The 15,601-nt window shown below is 46.7% G+C and overlaps 1 pseudogene across 1 annotated transcript in view; it reads left to right on the plus strand.

Annotated features, from left to right (window-relative positions):
* Positions 1–930: 930 nt before the first annotated feature.
* LOC147624171 (uncharacterized) overlaps positions 931–15,601 on the plus strand; it is a 109,306-nt pseudogene continuing 94,635 nt past the window's right edge. Inside the window, exon 1 of the transcript XR_015269061.1 lies at positions 931–2,139. The product of XR_015269061.1 is annotated as an uncharacterized LOC147624171 (transcript). The remainder of the gene's footprint in view (positions 2,140–15,601) is intronic.

The following is a 15,601-nucleotide window of genomic DNA, read 5'->3' on the forward strand; positions in this document are numbered from 1 at the left end:
TCAGATGTCTTTGTAATCCCGTGTTGAATCTAAGATGAGGACTATGCCATTAACATATAAGGCAATAGGTACCATTTCTCTATGCCAATTGTTGAGCCTATGACTCCAAATATATAAATGAATTTGAGATCTTATCAATGTACAACCCAAATAATAAGGGAGAGAGTGGGCAACCCTATTTGACCTCGATGATACTACTAAGCTCTAAGCTCACCTAAAAGGCCATCACACCCCACATCATCTTTGTTGGAAAATAAAGATCATGTAAGCGGTCTAAGAGTTGTGATCTCAAGATTGAATTGAAGGCCTTTCGGAAGTCCACAACGTAGTAATACACCATTGTTTGCATGCCCCTTGTCTCCTCACCAATGGCCTTGAGAGGGAAGATGTAGTCCAGTGTCAAATAGTTTCCCTCTTGACATGTGACTCTTTGCCTCTCTCTCTTTGCCAAGGTGGCCAATCTCAACATCTAGTACTGCTCCATAAAGATTGACCACAATCATGATGGTCAGATAGTATCCTAGGGTCCATAGAGTCTCCTTGAGTATGGATCAGGACAACGGTGTTACTAGTCCAAGAGGGGGGAAACCTTCACACAGCCCTATGCATGGATGGGGTGGGGTGTGGTGTGGTGTGGTGTCCATTTGCGAAATGCTCCAAGTGTCGGATGATAGGTTGTAAGACAATCTACGTGCCATTGGAGCAGAACACAAAATTGGCTTCTAATACAAGTCATCTTTTGAAGTACCTTACTATGTACATGCACATTGTTGGGAGTTTGTTTTACATGACTATCATTAAACCATATTTGGCTATGTATGTTGTTGATGTTGTTGGATTGGTGAGTGAGTTTATTTATGCAAGCCTTAGGATCCTTTGGCGTTGCTTATAGCTGATGGTTGCACGTCTTATAGAGGGTGTGCAGCGTAAGATTCCCGTGTGCACTGTGGGTGGCTTTTCTCCTCAAGGAGCCGCCAGGCCCCTAAACTGTCGGCACTAAAAATAAGATGTTTGCATTTCGCATGCCCTACTGTAGAGGAGGTGCAATAAGCTGTGAAGTGATGGCAGTGAGAGATGATCAGAGAGTATATTTTTTAGTACGCTATGTGCAACAGCAACCCGCGTTTGCGGGGTAATGCAAGACTATCTGTAGCAGTAGCGAGCTGGTGACATGGCGTGCACATCGATCGCCTTCTCCGGGATCAGGGTTGGGGAGTTCGTGCAGAGCCAGCTCAAGACTGGCCATGGCAGCGTGCAGAAATTAAAGACTGGTCATGCGAGCAGGGGCAATTTCTTGAAGATGGCCGCCATCTCCAACAACAACGACATCGCCCGTGATGAGCCACCCGTGAGGGTGATGTTCGCAGCCGGGGGCACAGGCGGCCACGTCTTCCCGGCCATCGCCATTGCGGACTCCCTCACAGCATCCCAGCGTTCCGTTACTGTCCAATTCGTCGGCACCAAGCACCGCATAGAATCGTCTGCTGTCCCGCGCGCAGGTTACCCTTTCCGGTACATTCCAGCAGCGGCCCTGCGTCGCCCCATATTCCTCTCCATTCAAAATGTGCTGCTTCCATTCCATTTGATTGTATCAGTATACATAGCCCTACGCTTGCTTCTGGATTTCCGTCCCCACATTGTTGTCGGAACTGGGGGTTATGTCTCAGCGCCTATCTGCATAGCTGCTGCGCTTTGCGGCCTCCCCTTTGTCATCCAAGAGCAAAATGCATATCCTGGTATGGCTAACAAGATACTTGCAAGATTTGCCACCACTGTGTTTGTTGCATTTGCAGCTGCCCTAGCCTATTTCCCGCCGCAGAAATGCGTAGTTTGCGGTAATCCCGTCCGGTCCACCTTACAAAAGCTTGTTCCTAAGACAGCAGCATTGTGCCACTTCTTCCCAAACTGGAGATCGATTTTCGCAGATAATGAAAGTGCAAAAAATGACCCACAATGCGAGGTGATTTTGATTCAAGGAGGATCTCTGGGTGCAAAAAGCATTAATCAATCCGTGAGTGGGTTTATAACACAGATGCTAAATAAGTGCCCTCAGAGATTTGTCATATGGCAGACTGGCTCAAAGCACTTCAAGGAGGTGGTGGAAAAGGTTGGCTATCATGAGCGTCTGTTTATCTCAGAGTAAGCCTTTAACCACACTTTGAAAAAGAATAGCCTAATTAGAGCTCAATGGGAAAGATTAACCTCTCAAGTCAAGGCATAACTTACTAAGAGCAGGTTTCCATTGTTAGGATCATATTTTAGTTGCAGTTGTTATTGATTCTGATGTTCCCTTTTTCATGCTTTCCAAACCCCTCCCCCAAACAATAACAAACCACCCCCCCTCCTCCCCCGGACTGAAAATTCCTTGGCCTGTGGTGTTAGAAAGAACATGGAGAAGACCAGTCCATCTCTCTAATTGTTTGTTTGGCCGATGTCTTAGTTCTCTATTTATGGATTCTCTGTATCATTTAGTCCACAAGATTCTAGCTTTCTTTTCACATGCATGAGTATGCGTGCAGAAGCGTGGTTGAAAAGCTGGAGTTTGGACCTTACTTACCGTATATTGCCAAAACATGAATATATTCATTGGTGGACTTTGATCTAGACTGAGATGTAATGCTAGTGCTAAGCTACATGTATGAACAAAAGGTTATTGCCATCCCAAAACTTGTGCATGGCTGACAGATGCATATTGGAGTTGCTTCTGTTGACCCAATACTTGCCTCTTGTTGCTCTTGGCTTGGACTTTGGCATTTCAGATGTCTTCCTGTGTCCCTTGGCGGGCTGGTTGGCTGATGTACAGTTGGTTATCTTGCTGGTTGGCCCGCATACAGTCCCATAAAGGTCTGTTCATACTTGGGATGTACAGATAGCTCTTGGGCCTTTTAATTGTTGCCTATCCTAATTTGCCCTTAAGCTGGCAAACCATGTCCACGTAGCGTCCCTCTAAGTGATGCACATGACTTCCCCTCCTTCTGAACTTGGAGCATAGGTGAACATGATTCACCTTTGCTCCACTTTCAGTCTGGTCCATTTTTAGGCTAAACTTGCTCTCTTCTGGCTCTTCTTCCACTGCCCATTCAACTGGAATTGATGCCTTGAGGATCCCTGCAGAACTTTCCTTAATCCCTACTAAAGTGAACTTTGAGAATGAATTCCGATGAAAGTGGACTATTGGTGTTGCCACTAACTATGGGGTTTGTTGAATCTTGGAATTTGGTTCCTGAACTTGCATTTTCTGTGCCAAAAAACTGATGACAGCACATGTTCTTGGTCTTCCACCGCCTAAAGCTCGCCAACTTGTAAGAAAACCCCTTCTTGGACAATCCCAAGTCTGAGCGCTAGGGAAACTTTCTCCTGGAGTGTTTCAATCACTAGTGTACTTACCATTGCTGTGCTTTGTGAACTATGCTTGCTTTTGTGTTGCCGTGATTTGGTCTCTGAAGAGCTGCTAGCAAGTTCTCCCATTCATTCAAGCATCTACCTCTACGTTCTCGGTCTTACCGTGTATCTTCATGTTCTTCAAATTTCTGAAGGCGTTTCTCCCATGCAGCCTCGCTTGCTTCCCGTGCTTGATGGTCTTTTGCTTCTTGGGCTTGTGCTTCTTGGTCTCATCCCTAATATTCTACTAGGGACTTTACGAAGAGCGAACACTGATTGGCATACCTAAACCTAGAATCTAACTACATGCAACGCTCCTACATTCAAGACCTAACACATGAATCTGCTGCAAACTCTTATGCTAATGCAAACTTATGCAGATAACTCTACTGCATGCAACAACTCTTAACACAAACACAACCTAGGCTGCTTACAAACTTATGCATATCTGGCCATGGGCCGCCACCCTAGGCAACCTAGCGCTCTGATAACAATGGAAGCGTGCTTGATTAATGCTCATTAGAATGCAGTTTAAGAGCTAATTATTGCTAATCACTCTATGCTGCAAATACAAGAAGTCCAGAGAAGCCTTACTTTGGTACGATGTTAGGTATTTTTAAAATATAGTCAAAATATATGCATAAATAGCAGTAACTATACTGAAAACCGAGAGAAATCGTACCCACAACAGACATGGCCAGCCAAACTAAATCCCCCCTCCCCCCCTTCCCCTGGTCTCTATGGTAGTGATTGTCATGGCTGGCTCAAACCTATCCAAAGTGGCTGCCAGCTGGTCCACATTGTTACCCTGCTTGGTTTGCCCATTGTCAGCTGTCCAAAAATTGTTCCTTTAGTTTCCGGCCTGTGATTTTGGATTTGAAAACCATGAAAGGCATGCACCTAATTCCACCATGTGCTTCCATAAACCTCACTGACCCTCAAGGCCATGAATTAGTGCTCACTATGGTGAACACTCCACGAAATCCTTGTGAGATTTTGTGAGATTTATAGTAGTGACCATCAGACCATGTGAAGTAGAGACACCGGGGCACTTTTATCTTCACATTGAAGGGTTTTTTCCCGTGCGTGAACACACTCTTTCAGAGTGTGTAAAGTGACGTATTAAGTCACTCATTTTTGTACTTGCACTCTTATCTCATTATTGTGTGCATTGTGTTGTTTCACTCTCTCCTTCTGCAAATTGACTGGCCTTTGAAGTTTGTGTGCTTCATTGCTAACCCTAAACCGAACACTGGTTGCCACCCTTGGGCACTTGCCTTTGCCCACCATTCTGCCATTTTAGGGTTTTTGCACATATTCAGCATATTAGGGTTTTGATACAGGAGGAAACTAGGACAGTTTTGAGAGCTCTTCTGGGGATGATTTTGTCAAAATACGCAGCGGAAATGATAACCAAACTTGAGACCACAAGAGCAAGTAGAGTGCAGAAAATAGACAGCACAAGAGAAGGAGAGAGATAGGCATATAACTCTTCTCTATACACAAGATCCCGAGGAAAACTGAATGAATACAATGTGGGGGCAATGGGGCCTATTTATATGGCCCCATGAGTGCAGTCGGCCAGTAGATGGACAACTGACTGGACCTGAAATACCCACGACCTGAAAATACAGCAGTCGGCCAGCATATCAAAGTCGGCCATCACTCGTGTGCAGTCGGCCAGCAGCAGCAGGGAGCAACTGGGACTGCCTGTGACCAGTCGGTTAACATCTGGTACAGCCGACAGGTCCTACACTGCCTCCCACACCCTGGAAAAATAGGGAAAAATGGGGAAAAAATACGGGGAGCGAGGAAAAATGATAAAACACCTATACAGGGCGGGCACACCCACAACAGAGGCCCTGGTGTCTCATAAAGACAGGAGATGACTTCTAACACCCCCTCTCAGCTCCTGGCTGTGAAATCAACCCAAGGGAGCTGGAGTGCCGCCTGAGCGTAGCATGAGGTAGAGACTTCGTGAAGAGTTCGCCGCATTGTCCTCCGTCGAACAATAAAGTAGGAAGATGTCACCAGCCAAGATCTTCTCACGTACAAAGTGATACTGTATCTCTATGTGCTTGGTCCGGGCATGGAAGACCGGGTTCCGAGCAATAGCTATACAACTCTGGTTATCGCACTGGATGACTGTGGGCTCCTTCTGTGGAAACCCAATCTCGCCTGGCAGCCTCCGCAACCACAACCTCGCAAGCAGCACCACAAACAGCATGGTACTCTGCCTCTGTCGAAGATAGGGCAATAGTTGGCTGCCTCTTACTGCTCCAAGAAACTGCTCCTGAGCCGAGGGTAAAACTGTAACCTGAAGTAGATCTCCTCGTGTCTGGATCTCCTCCCCAATCTGAGTCACTCCAACCTTGGAGTCTGACTCCATCCCCTCCTGTGTAAAAGAGTCCTAGATCCTTTGTACTTTGCAGATACCGCAAGATCCGCAATCCTGCGTCCCAATGAGACTTCAATGGCGTCTGCATAAAAGAGCTCAACAGCCCCACGGAGAAGCTCAAGTCCAATCTGGTGTTCAGCAACCAGATTAATGAACCAACCAACTTCCGATACTGCGAGGCATCAACTGGCTCACAAGGATCATTAACGGTTAACTTTGTGTTTGGGTCCATTGGCGAAGTAATAGGCTTGCAGTTCTCAATCCCAAAGGCCTCAAGCAACTCATGAACATACCGCTGCTGAGAGACAAAAAAACCCCCTCTGGGTTTGCCAGATCTTCAATCCCAAAAAGAAGTGGAGTAAGCCTAAGTCGGTCATCTCAAACTCCTTTGACAAGGCAGCCTTCGTCACGTTAATGTGCTCCACATGATCGCCGGTGAGAATGAGATCATCCACATAAAGGATGATAATCGTAACCATGCCACGTTCCCGAAAGAGATACAGGTTAGGATCTGCAACTGATCTCTGAAATCCAGTCCGAACAAAGAAGGAATCAATCTTCTGATTCCAAGCCCTGGGAGCCTGCTTAAGACCATACAAGGCCTTACGTAACCTGTAAACCATCCCTTCTGATCCTGGAACAACAAAGCCAGGAGGCTGCTCAACATACACCTCCTCCTGCAGGTCACCATTAAGGAACACATATTTTACATCCATTTGATACACGGGCCACCTTTGAGAAGAAGCAAGGGCAAGAACGGTCCGAATCGTGGACATCTGTGCTGTCGGTGCAAAGGTATCCTCGTAGTCGATGCCTGGCGCATAACCTTTAGCCACAAGTCTAGCTTTGTGTGTTGTCCAGTGACCCATCTGACGCATATTTGGTCTTAAAGACCCATTTGACACCAATGACTGACCGTTTCGACGGCCTTGGTACCAACTCCCATGTGTTGTTCTTCTCGATGGCATCAAGTTCCACCTGCATGGCTTTCCTCCAAGTATCCTGTGAGAGGGCTTCCGTGACGGAAGTGGGCTCCTTGTCCCGCATAATACGAGACATCAGAGCATAGTTTACCTGAAGAAGCTCCGCTGTATTGCTTTTGTCTCGGACTCTGTGTGATCTTCGAGGGCCGTCCTCCGTGGTCCACTCGGAGGGTAACTCCGTGACACCTAACTCCCGAAGGGTGTCCAGACTCCAACAACCACCTAGGTACTCGAACAGATCGTGGAGCCTCCTGCTGTTGCGGGGGCTCTACTCCACTTGCGGGTTCAACCTCCTGTGTTGACTGAGGGTGATCAACTGGAGCAATGGTCTGGGAATCCTCATCAGACTCTTCTGGATCTCCAAGAAGTGGCGGCTCCTCGACAGTGGATACTGGAACATGCTCATCAAAGACCACATCCCGGCTGACAACAATCTCATTCCTGTCTGGATCATACAATCTGTATCCCTTGGAAAGAGAATTATACCCCACGAATATAAGCTTGCGGGACTTGGAGTCAAGCTTCCCCCTCTGCTTCTTCGGAATATGTACATACGCATTGATTCCAAAAACACGGAAGTGCGAGACATCAGGTTTCCTGCGAAAGTATGCCTCAAACGGAGTCATGTTAGGTACTGAAGTCGTTGGAGACCGGTTGAGGGTATGGACAGCCGTTGCCACAGCCTGTCCCCAAAGTGGACGAGGAAGATCACGATGCTCTAGCATGGTCCTCGCAACCTCCACCACAGTCCTCTTTTTGCGTTCTACAACTCCATTCTCTGAAGGCGATCTGGTATTGGCCAGTTCCCTCTTGATGCCATGGTTTGCAAAAAATCAACAAGCAGCATAAAATAGAGAGATCCTCCCAATGATGGTGTCTGCTGAGGTCCACACAAGTCAGTGTGAATCAACTCCAACGGTTTCGAAGCCTGCCTGGAAGCCTGCTTCGGAAAGGATTCCCTGTGCTGCTTACCACGTATGCAAGAACTGCAACGTCCTTGCCTACTGCCAACATCTGGCAAGCCAACCACCATCTGGTCTCGGAAAGCTCGCTGCAATGCGTCCACATTTAAGTGGCCAAAACGAAAGTGCCACAGATCTCCGACCTGAGAACCTGTCAACGAGCAGAGTGCAGAGAACTTGTAGATACCATTCTCCACACCGCCTTCCCAAACAACCTGGCCAGTCTCACGGTCTCGTAGAGCAACTGAATGCTTCTCAAATTCCACCCGAAAGCCAGTCTTGCATACTTCATGCACTGACAGAATATGAAAACACAGAGCAGGGAGGTAAAGAACACTGGAAGCATGCTTGCCTCCCTTGCCGTCGGGAATAATCTCCATCCGGCCCTCACTGTATATCGGAATAGTGGAGTTGTCGCCATTAAAAATGCGACCTGACTGCCGTTTCAGATCCAAAAAGAAGTCACGGGACGGAGTCATGTGCCTAGAAGCACCACTGTCAAGAGTCCATTCCCGGGTATCCTTCGCGGGCGGTGAAGCCAACTGCCTCCTCGCTCGAAGACGATGAAGCATCGGAGTCCATCATCTCTAAGTGCACAAATGCAGGAGTCTTTGCAGCTGAGGTTGAAGAATCAGCACTCTTCCCAGTCCGCTTAGGACACTTCCTCCAATAGTGGCCTTTCTGGCCACAATCATTGCAGGATCATTCGGCCTTCAGCTTCTCTCGTTCTGTGTCGGGCTTCTTCTTAGAAGACTTCTCTGGTGAAGCAATCCTTTTGCCCTTGTTGTTATTCCGGCCTTTCGACCGTTGGCCAGTTAAGGCCTCCGAACCTCCGCTATGAGGAGGGTTCGTGAAACGTTCCTCCTGGTCCAAGACCATGGGCACAAGCTCCTCCCAAGTAATGGTGCTGAGCCTGCCACTCGTAATCAAAGAAGAGTAGAAAGCAGAATACATAGCAGAAAGCTCCTCCCAAGTAATGGTGCTGAGCCTGCCACTCGTAATCAAAGAGGAGTAGAAAGCGGAATACTCGTAATCAAAGAGGAGTAGAAAGGGGAATACTGAGCAGGCAAGTGGGACAACAAAGTAATGGCCATGTCTTCAGATGATATCTCCTTCCCAGCCTGGAGGACTTCCTGCCGAAGAGCCTGCAGCTTGTTAATGTGCTCCCGCATCGTCGATGACTTTGCAGGGTTTATAACCCGCATCTGCACTTCCAAGGAGATCCTCTTCATGGGTGATACCCTGCTATAAGGAGAAGCCAAGTGCTGCCATGCGCCTCTGGCCAGCGTCATGTGCTTTACGTGATTGATTACTTGTGGTGTGCAATTGAGGAAAATAAATGACCGGACCCTGGCCACATCTGTGCCTGTGCCTCTCAGTCCTTCTTCATCGACAGTAACTCCCCTTTCTCTGCTTCCGGCCTTGGAACCCCGATAACGATGAAATCAACAAGGTCATACGACTCCAGCACAGACTCCATCATCACCTTCCAGATGCCGTAATTGTTCCCGTGCAACTGACGGTCTACTGGGAACGTGGGGAGAGTCGGGATCTTCACATGCTTCTCAGCCATCTCTAACAAATCTGCCATCGCGGGGATGTAACTGAAGGGTGGGTGGGTGGGAAAAAAAAACTCTAAACCTGCAAGTGGCTGTCCAGCACTTTAGCCCGCCTTCCTCTTGCAACTTCTCTTCCCGAACAGTCCAAACAGTCCACCAATAAGCAACGTAACTATCCCCCTCTTGCTCAGAGAACTCCCAAGATCTATCAAGAGCCTAGGGCTCTGATACCATGTCAAAATACGTAGCGGAAATGATAACCAAACTTGAGACCACAAGAGCAAGTAGAGTGCAGAAAATAGACAGCACAAGAGAAGGAGAGAGATAGGTGTATAACTCTTCTCTATACACAAGATCCCGAGGAAAACTGAATGAATACAATGTGGGGGCAATGGGGCCTATTTATATGGCCCCATGAGTGCAGTCGGCCAGTAGATGGACAGCCGATTGGACCTGAAATGCCCACGACCTGAAAATACAGCAGTCGGCCAGCATATCAAAGTCGGCCATCACTCGTGTGCAGTCGGCCAGCAGTAGGGAGCAACTGGGATTGCCTGTGACCAGTCGGCCAGCATCTGGTACAGCCGACAGGTCCTACACTGCCTCCCACACCCTGGAAAAATAGGGAAAAATGGGGAAAAAATATGGGGAGTGAGGAAAAATGATAAAACACCTATACAGGGCAGGCACACCCACAACAGAGGCCTTGGTGTTTGATAAAGACAGGAGACGACTTCTAACAGATTTGAGGCTCCGTTTTGGGGCTGTTTTGGCACGGAGTTTGGGGCTGTTTTTGGCTCCGTACCGGGTTGTTTTATGGACTGTTTATGAGCTGATTCATGGGATTGTCTTTAAGATAGTTTTCGGATGGCTTTTGGTGCTGTGTTTTATCTTGGCACTGGATAGATATCTGGGCAAGAGATTTGTTGGTGCTTTGTGGAAAATCTGATGCTGACGAAGTTCCTAGGGGGGGCTGGGTGTTCTGGCTCAGTGTGCTATTATTATATTGTTTATGGTTCTTCCATTGTGTTTTCATGCTCTATTTAGTATTTAAAGTGTTGGTCTATCGCTCCGGGTTCCCGATTTCGATGACAATATCACCGTGAGAACTTTGCTCAGAAGCTAGCCTTGGAGAATCAACTCTCCAATGTGAAGATTGCCAATACTGCCAACATCATGGATTCTGTTACGGAGTTCATAACCATTCACTCGAGACTTTCTCTGCTTTTTGTGATACTATATCACTTCTTACTTCTACTCCTGATCTACATACCATTGTTGGCATGCTTCAGGATAGGGCCATGAGAAAGAAGACCTACCAGGGTACTTCCGAGACCCTTCTTCAAGCTAAGGGAAAAAGCAAATGGCAGTCCAAGGTTTCCACGAGCAACAAAGGTGACCGCAAATCTGCCAACAATCCCTCTCATAAAGAGCTTACTTGTCATTATTGTGGTCTCAAAGGTCACATTCAGCTTGATTGTCGCAAGAAGAAGAGAGAAGGTGGTTCTGCTAAGAAAACCCCCAATCAAACCTCTTCATCCACCAACTAAACTAAAAAATCCTCTTCCACCAAGGAGACTGTCTTCGTCTGTATTGAGGAGCTTCCCCTAACTCTCTTGTTCCTTCCACCTCACATCTTATGGATTAGGTGGTTGATAGTGGGTGTACTACTCACATGACTCTTGACCGGACCATTCTTCATGACATTCGTCCCAGCTCTTCGACGGTGTCCATTGGTGATGCTTCCAACTTGGAGGCTGCTTTGGTTGGTAATGTGCGACTTAACTCTTCCCCAGGCGAGCCTTCTACCATTCGGGATGTGCTTCATGTTCCCAAGCTCTCCAGCAATCTCCTCTTAGCTTTTCGGATTGCGGAGAAAGGGTATGGTGTCTACTTCGACAATTCCATCCTTGGGATCATCGACACTAGCACCTGGCAGATTATTGCCATAGGTATCTGTCACATGCACTTTGCACTGTAGTGCATAGTGACAAGTTGGCTCATCATCATCATCTGTGCAACATTATACAATATTAGTACCTTTTAGGATGATATTTGTTGTACGTCGTGACCCCATTGTAATCCTCAGTCTAGGATAAGTCAGGCACGAGCTACATAGGTCATTCTCAGCCTTGGACAGTCAGTCAGTCAGTCCAAGTCCCTTAACCCGCTTGAAGAGACGCATTCATGCATGTAGAGTCAGTAGAAACCTTGAGGGTTTGCATTAGAAAGCACTCTGCATATTGCATATCATTCATCCATTGCATATAGTTCATTGCAGAAGCCTTGAAATAGCATCTGGCAGCCTTAGAATATTTATTAGGATTTATCTGGCATTTTTCCCATAATTTCCAGCATGTAGTATCATTTATTTAGCATGCATCAGTCGTGGAGAATAAAATAGCTACAGTCAGCCAGCCCTTCAGCCAACCGACTAGCACCTAGCACTCATATAAATAGGATTGCCTTTGCACCATTCATTCATATCATATCATATCAGAATTCAGCAATCAAGTCTCAAGCGTTGGAACCTTCAGCCTAAGGAGCATCAACGATTGAAGATTCAGCATCTAAAGCACTTCAGCCCTCAGCGTTTTCAGCCAGCATTTCATCCTTCAGCCACTAGGAGTATCAACGCATGTGCTTTCAGCATCCATCATCAAAACGCAACAGTTTTCAGCATTCAGCCATCAGTAAACCTTGCGTTTTCTGCATACATACAGTTTTCAACTCGTTGCTCGGGAGCACCAACGAGAGCTCGATCAAGAACGTATGTTACTTGAGCACCAACGGGAAAAGGAGGCCATGCATGTTAGATACCAGCACCTCTCTTCAGCTTCCCTAGCCTCAGGTGCCACCAGCCAGCAATCCGCAGCATCAACTATTGTCATTCGAAGTCAACCAAATTTTAGTAAGTATGATGGTAAGTGTGATCATTTAGCAGCTAATCAGTTTATTCATCAATTTACTGCTCATTTTCCATTAGGTAGGATCATAGATCCTTAGGATAGAGTCCATGTAGTGGCTCCCCACCTTACAGGTGAGGCAATCACTTGGTGGCAGCATTGGTCTAGTCTTCATACAGACCAGACCACAGGTGTCACAGCTTTTAGTTGGGATACATTTGTTCATGACCTAAAGACCATATTTCTCCCGCTCCAGTATATGACCAGTCTGGCAGATGAGTTCCTCAGACAGAACGGGTCTCCAGTGCTTCAGTTTTTCGAAAAGGTTATTACTTTAGTACAACAGTTAGGGCTATCTGTGCAGGCTAAGATGGAGCTCATTCGTGGATTGGATCCCAACATCCGGTTCACAGTTCACAACTTTGAACCCAGTACATATGACCGGGCTTTGACTCTCACTCAAAATGAGGAAATGAAGATGAACGGAGGCAAGCCCAAGCAGTCATCCTAGTCCAGTACCAAACCCCAGCAGCAGTAATCTGCTGCACAGTCAGGGAAAGATAATGCATCTTCTAAAGATGCTAAGAAGGACGGTAGTAATAGCTCTAGTTCAGGGGGTAAGAAGGATAAAGAATCTAAGCCTAAGAAAACCCCCGATGAAAAGGCTAAGGCAGGCATTAGTGGAGGTTATCTTCCTCCAGAGGAGCAAAAGAAATGCTAGTTAGAAAACAGATGTTTTTTCTGTCATATCATAGGGCATGGTAAGAGGGATTGCCACAAATGGCAAGCGGAACAAGCTACCAAAGCACCTTCTGCCACAGTTGCCACAGCATCTCGAGCTCCTTCAGTCCGGCCTACTACCACTAATGCGGTTCAGCTTTTACCTTCTATGCATCCTATGCCATCCGTGGTATTTGATGCTAGGCAAGAGGGTGAGAGCGATGCTGCACAGGAAAGCCTCATCCGAGCTTATGGCTCTACCAAGGGCCGACAGTTTGTAGTCCTATTCGACATGGGCAGTTTTGAAGACGCCATCTCTCCCCAGTTGGCTAACAAGATGAACTGCACATTAGTACCATATCATTTGGATGTGAACGGATTCACACTTGGTCTCCGCACCCACGGATCTCAGAAGGCACAACAGTTTGCCTTTGAAGTTCAGAAGGCCTCATTCCAATGAGATTTCATTGTCTCGCCTCTTTTGGGGTGTGACATGATCTTAGGAATCCAGTGGTTTCGCCAATATGAGCCTATTCTCGATTGGGGGCAGGACACTTTTACTATCTGTAAAGGTTTTCTTGAGTCCGTCATGATTCATGGGGATAGAAGTATTCTCGGCATCCCATTGATTTCGCACCTCCAGGCCTGACGAGCTATCCAATGAGGGAGCGGAAGGAGCACTCCTTTATGTTCGTACTCAGACAGCCTCTACCTCATCGGTAGCATCTATCTCATCTTCAGTCCCACAGTTAGCAGACCTCCTGTCTAGACATCAAAACATTATGCTTAGGGACGATCTTCCGCCGAGTCTCCCTCCATCCCGTCCTGAGGACCATCATATTGATTTGGTCCTTGGATCAGAACCTCCTAGCAGGTTTCCCTATCGTCTTTCCAAGACTTTAGAGGGCGAGCTAGAAAGACAGTTATCTGAGCTCCTCCGAGCCGGATTCGTTCGGCCTTCTTCCTCACCATTTGCTGCACCCATCCTATTTGTCCAAAAGAAGGACAAGTTTGCACGCCTTTGTGTAGACTACAGGGCATTGAATAAACTCACCATTAAGAATAAGTTTCCTATGCTAAGGATTGAGTACATTTTGGAGTGTTTAGATGGTGCAAAAATTTTCACTAAGATCAACCTCAAGAGTGGTTACCATCAGGTCCGCATTTTTGAAGCCGACATTCCAAAAACAGCTTTCTGGATAGAGCGTGGTAACTACGAGTTCGTAGTCATGCCTTTTGGGCTTACAAATGCACCCGCAACCTTCAATAAAATGATGTCCAGGATTTTCGCAGTTCTCACTGGTAAGCGTGTCTTCATCTTTCTTGATGACATACTTGTATTCTCAACCATTGTGGAGCAGCATGAGAAAGATGTGGAGAAAGTCTTGCAACTTTTGCGAGATAATGGGCTCTACATAAACGCCAAAAAGTCTATCTTCGCGTTAAGAAAGTTCAATACTTGGGCTATATCATCGGTTCCGATGGGATTAGACTGGACTCCTCTAAGGTTCAGGAAATCTTAGATTGGGACATCCCCTAGACCGCCCAAGTGATCCGTTCTTTTGTAGGTCTTTGTCAAGCCTACAGCACCCATGTTCATCATTTTTCCAACCTTGCAGCACCTCTCACTGACTTGCTCAAGGGGGTGAAGACTCGTAAATAAAAAGTCTCAATCACAGGCAAGGCGCTTGATGCATTCCGTGCACTCCAGAAAGTTGCCTAAGAAGCGCCTGTTTTGAAGTTAGCATCTTGGGATGAACCTTTTGAGGCCATTACCGATGCCAGCAATGTAGCCATAGGTGCAGTTCTCCAGCAGGACAATAGACCCGTGGCCTACTACAGTAGAAAGTTGGATGTCGCCGAAAAGAATTATTCGATTTATGACAAAGAGCTTTTGGCTGTGATCACAGCGCTCAAACATTGGAAGCCTTTTCTTTATGGATAGGTTTTCACAGTCAAAACAGACCACCAAGCACTTAAGTGGCTTCAAACCATGCCAAGTGCCTAGTGGAGTGATCGGCAAGCTAGGTGGTGTCAACTCTTCCAACAATTTGGAGGAATGATTGAGTACATCCTTGGTAAGCATAACCCAATAGCAGATGCTCTTAGTCGAAAGGGCAGCATCTAGGCAGTCCAGGAGTCTAGCATTCTCGAAATCACGAGGAAGGACTTAGATAGCATGAAAGACCAATATGTCGACTCCCTTGACTTTGGTACTCAGTATAATTTGGCCCTCACTTCTGAGCCTGGCCATTATTTAGTGCAGAATGGTTGGTTATTCTTCAAGAACCGTCTCTGTGTCATTTGAGAAAAGCAATCAGCTCTTCTCCATGACTCCTTAGTTGGAGGACATAGAGGTATCAACAGTACCCTTGAGAAATTAGAACGGTGCTTTTATTGGCCAAAAATGATGCGTGATGTATATTCACATGTTCAAGCATGTAAGATTTCTCAAAAAGTTAAGGTTCCACATACAAAGAAGGCTGGGTTACTTCAACCTTTGCCTATCCCCGACGGACCTTTCATCGACATATCTATGGAATTTGTAGGGCCTCTACTAGCATCCACCAGATCCCGTAACACTCAGTGTTTCACCATTGTGGACCGCTTTAGTAAATTCTGCATGCTCATCGCGTGCAAGCATACGGCCACAGCTGAGGACGTAGCCCGTCTTTTTCTCAAACTTTGGTAC

The sequence above is a fragment of the Cibotium barometz genome, chromosome 25, assembly GCF_041138505.1.
Source record: "Cibotium barometz isolate CiBa-2024 chromosome 25, ASM4113850v1, whole genome shotgun sequence".
NCBI lineage: Eukaryota > Viridiplantae > Streptophyta > Polypodiopsida > Cyatheales > Cibotiaceae > Cibotium > Cibotium barometz.